Source organism: Triticum urartu, chromosome 6A (assembly GCF_056163025.1).
Source record: "Triticum urartu cultivar PI428250 chromosome 6A, HENAU_Tu73, whole genome shotgun sequence".
In the NCBI taxonomy this organism is placed as follows: Eukaryota; Viridiplantae; Streptophyta; class Magnoliopsida; order Poales; family Poaceae; genus Triticum; species Triticum urartu.
The window spans coordinates 433,622,562-433,627,130 of NC_141878.1; the positions used below are offsets into that span (position 1 = coordinate 433,622,562).

The window sequence follows — 4,569 nt, forward strand, 5'->3', positions numbered from 1 at the left end:
TTAAGCCAGCATCTGCACCATTTTGCCCATGTTTGTGCAATCTTGGTGATTTTACAGCGCACTTGCATCGCACACGGTTAAGCCAGTACCTGCACCATTTTGCTCGCGCTTGCGCAGTCATGGTGATTTTATAGCGCACTTGCATCGCACACGGTTAAGCCAGTACTTGCACCATTTTGCTCGCGCTTGTGCAGTCGTGGTGATTTTACAGCGCACTTGCATCGCACACGGTTAAGCCAGTACCTGCACCATTTTGCTCGTGCTTGTGGAGTCGTGGTGATTTTACAGCGCACTTGCATCGCACACGGTTAAGCCAGTACCTGCACCATTTTGCTGGCGCTTGCGCAATCTTGGTGATTTTACAGCGCACTTGCATCGCACACAGTTAAGCCAGTACCTGCACCATTTTGCTCGTGCTTGCGCAGTCGTGGTGATTTTATAGCGCACTTGCATCGCACACGGTTAAGCTAATGCCTTCACCATTTTGCTCGTGCTTGCGCAGTTGTGGTGATTTTACAGCAAAAAAATAACCTATAAAACATAGTCTACAAATTAGCAAAACAAGGATGATCCCAAGGTTTATATAATATGCAACTTCCCATGGTTTAACCCATCCTTGGCCTACTCCATCCCGAGCACGCTTAACTTCTGTGTTCTATTCGACTAGGCTAGCGGATGGGAAGCGGCACCTTGCTGATAGGAATTGCCTCCTTGCCTTTGAGGCATTTCACGCAGGTCACCCAATGGGATCTACTCCCTCCTATCACGCACATTTGTTCTTTTAGAAACTGTGTGCGATGGTTAGTGTGTCGCCGCCTAGCCTTCAATGAGCACTGACACTGGTAGCGGGAAACCGATGGGAGAAGAGGTGGAAAATAGATGAGAGGAGTGGCGGGAAATGTGTGACGCCCCCGATTCAATCGTACACTAACCATGCACGCAAACGTGTACCATCAAGATCAAGGACTCACGGGAAGATATCACAACACAACTCTAAAAGTAAAATAAGTCATACAAGCATCATATTACAAGCCAGGGGCCTCGAGGGCTCGAATACAAGTGCTCAAACATAAATGAGTCAGCGGAAGCAACAATATCTGAGTACAGATATAAGTTAAACAAGTTGCCATAAGATGGCTAGCACAAACTGGGATACATATCGAAAGAGGCGCAGGCCTCCTGCCTGGGATCCTCCTAAACTACTCCTGGTCGTCAGCGGCCTGAACGTAGTAGTAGGCACCCTCGGTGTAGTAGGGTTCATCGTCGACAGTGGCATCTGGCTCCTAGGCTCCAGCATCTGGTTACGACGTCCGGGAAGAAGAGGAGAAGGGGAAAATGGATCAAAGCAACCATGAGTACTCATCCAAAGTACTCGCAAGCAAGGATCTACACTACATATGCATGGGTATATATCTAAAGAGGCAATATCGGTGGACTGAACTGCAGAATGCCAGAATAACAGAGGGATAGAGTCATATCGAAGACTACGCTTCTGGCATCCTCCATCTTGCAGAATGTAGAAGAGAGTAGATGGAAGTTCACCAAGTATCATCGCCTAGCATAATCCTACCCGGCGATCCTCCCCTCGTCGCCCTATGGGAAAGCGATCACCAGGATGTCTCTGGAACTTGTCTGGTTGTGTTTTATTAAGTATCCGGTTCTAGTTGTCATAAGGTCCAGGTACAACTCCGGTTCATCCTTTTACCGAGGGACACGACTATTCGAATAGATAAACTTCCCTGCAGGGGTGCACCACATAACCCAACACGTTCGATCCCTCTGGCCGGACACACTTTCCTGGGTCATGCCCGGCCTCGGAAGATCAACACGTCGCCTCCCTACCTAGGCACAACAGAGAGGTCAGCACGCCGGTCTAAATCCTATGCACGCAGGGGTCTATGCCCATCGCCCATTGCACACCTGCACGTTGCAAACGCGGCCGGTGAGCAGGCCTAGCCTCCCTTATACAAGAGTAGGCGTTCCAGTCCAACCCGGCGTGTGCCGCTCAATCGCTGACGTCAAGATGGCTTCGGCTGATACCACGACCTCGAGTGCCCATAACTGTTCCCGCGTATTTGGTTAGTGCGTATAGGCCAGTGGACAGACTCAGATCAAATACCAAGATCTCGTTAAGCGTGTTATATTGAAGTAACCGCAGACGCCGACCAGGGCCAGGCCCACCTCTCGCCTAGGTGGTTACAACTTGCCATGTCGCTCCGCCACAAAGTAACCATCAAGGGGCTATCGGGAACCCAGGCCCATCACTACCTGGATGGAACCACCTGCCCCTTAAGCCCCCATCTCTGAATCACTTGCGGGTACCCTACGAGTCGACCCGACTTTAGTCACCGTCTGAATATTAGATATGATATGTATGTATGTATGTATGTATGTATATACCCGTGATCACCTCCCAATTGATCATGGCCCGATAGTATAGCATGGCAGACGGACAAGAATGTAGGGCCACAGATGATAAACTAGCATCCTATACTAATCATTTAGGATTACAGGTAAGGTATTAACAACTATAGCAACAATGACAAGCTATGCATCAGAATAGGATTAACCAAAAGTAGTAACATGCTACACTACTCTAATGCAAGCAGTAGAGAGAAGGAATAGACGATATCTGATGATCAAGGGGGAGGGGGGCTTGCCTGGTTGCTCTGGCAAGAAGGACGAGTCGTCAACACCATAGTCGAATTGTGGGTCGTCGACAGTCTCGGGGTCTACCGGAAAGAAGTAACAGAGGGGGAACACAATAAATAACAGAGCAATCAAAGCACCACAAAGCGTATAATGGCAATACGCGGTGCTAGGGATCTAACGCGGTACTACGAGCTGCTGGCGAAGGGGAAAACATCCGGAAAGCTTTCCCGGTGTTTGACGTTTTCAGAAAGATGAACCAGAGTTGGATTGTTGCATGTTTTCTATACCAGGGATGTGTGGAGGACGAACAAGCTGCGTATTCTGATCCGCCGCGACATTCTGAGCAACTTTCATGTTCAAAGTATTTTCATCCAAATTACAGATTATTTTATATTATTTTTCAAAGTTTTAATAATATTCCAGAATTATCAGATTTAAATTAATTAGAAAAAGCGAATATTGTGCCAGCATGACAACATCACGATGTCAGCCGGTCCACAGGTTGAATAGGTCAACCCTGGCATGTGGGGCTGTTTGTAATTGACACAGTTTAACTGACAAATTATTAGGTTTGATTAACAGTATTAATTAGGTTACTTAATAGGATTGATTAGGTTAATTAATTAATTAATTTATTAATATTTTGTTCCTTTATTTTAATTTTGTTCTAGGAGGGTGGGGCCCCACTGTTAGTGGCCCCAGGGCCTTAGCGGGCACTTGGCAACGGTTAGGGCACCCGAACGGGTGCGTGCCCGAGGGGGCGATGGGCACGCAAGACACACACCAGCGCCGGCGGCCAGAGCCAGAGGCTCACAAGGTGGAGGTTAGGTGAGGGCGGACGCCGAGGAGCAGGGCGCGGCCGACGAGCGGCCATGGACGGTGGCAACAGCAACAGTGATGGATCCAATGCGCAGCCGTGGACGAGAGGTAAGCGGGGCGAGGGGCAGCGGCGAGCATGAGCACGTAGATGGGCGGAGGCTGGGAGGTGGGGGAGCTCCTCATATCTCAACGAGGGGCCGGGGTCGTGCGCGGGGGGCTGCAGGCGTGCGTGCTCGAGCGAGCAGAGGCGAGCACGGCCAACACAGAGCAGGGCAGCGGGTAGGGAAGGACAGGGCGGCGCAAGTGCGGCGACGGCCCGGCCTCGCGTAAGCGAGCGTGCACGGGTTGTGGCCGGGCGCGGCCAGGACGAGCCGAGCACTGGCTGGGTCGCGACGAGCGACGCATAGACGCAGGCGGGCGCTGCATCCAGCGGGATCGAGCGCAGGGGGAGGGCTGCACGCGCGTGCTGAATCGTGGCGAGCCGGTGCGGTGGTGCTAGCCGGGGACAGAGGGGAGAGGAAGCGGGCGCGGGGCTCACCCCCGATGAAGCGAAGGGGGTCGGCGAGGGTCGGAATCGGCCGGTTAGGAGGAGGCTGGGGACGGGGCAGCGCTGGCGGGGAGGAGGACGAGGACGGTCCGGCGACGGGGCGGCTCCGGGCGGTGAGGCGCGGTCGTCGGGGCTGCTCCCCCGATCCAGGGATCCAGATCAGGTGGGGTGAGGGGGAGACAGGAGGAAGTGTGGAGAGTGGGGAGGGGGATCGGTTAGGGTTACCGTGGTGGGGTGGTATAGGCAGGGGGTGGCCTGGGTTGGCCTAGCGTCACGGTGGCCTGCTGGGCCAAGGCCCAGTTGGGTCGAGGGGGATCCTCTTTCTTTTCTTTAGTTTTCTTTATTTATTTTCTTTTCTTCTTGACTGCTTTGCAATCTATTATAAATACTAAATGAATTTTCTTCATCATGGTATTTGACACATAAATTCTAGGCCATTCATTAAGGGTGGACACAAGGTTGGGGATAAATTGGAGAGCTTTCAATAACTGTTTAATTCGAAAAGGCCATTTTAGTTGTTGTTGGACCACTTTATAATTTACCAGGGATTA

General features: G+C 51.5%; 1 long non-coding RNA gene across 1 annotated transcript; it reads right to left on the reverse strand.

Moving 5' to 3' along the window:
* Positions 1–978: 978 nt before the first annotated feature.
* On the reverse strand, positions 979–4,214 carry LOC147965565 (uncharacterized). The gene is made up of 3 exons (XR_015607509.1): positions 4,010–4,214; positions 2,661–2,732; positions 979–1,297 (listed from the first exon to the last, which is right to left on the reverse strand). It is a non-coding gene; the product is annotated as an uncharacterized LOC147965565 (long non-coding RNA).
* Positions 4,215–4,569: the final 355 nt, after the last annotated feature.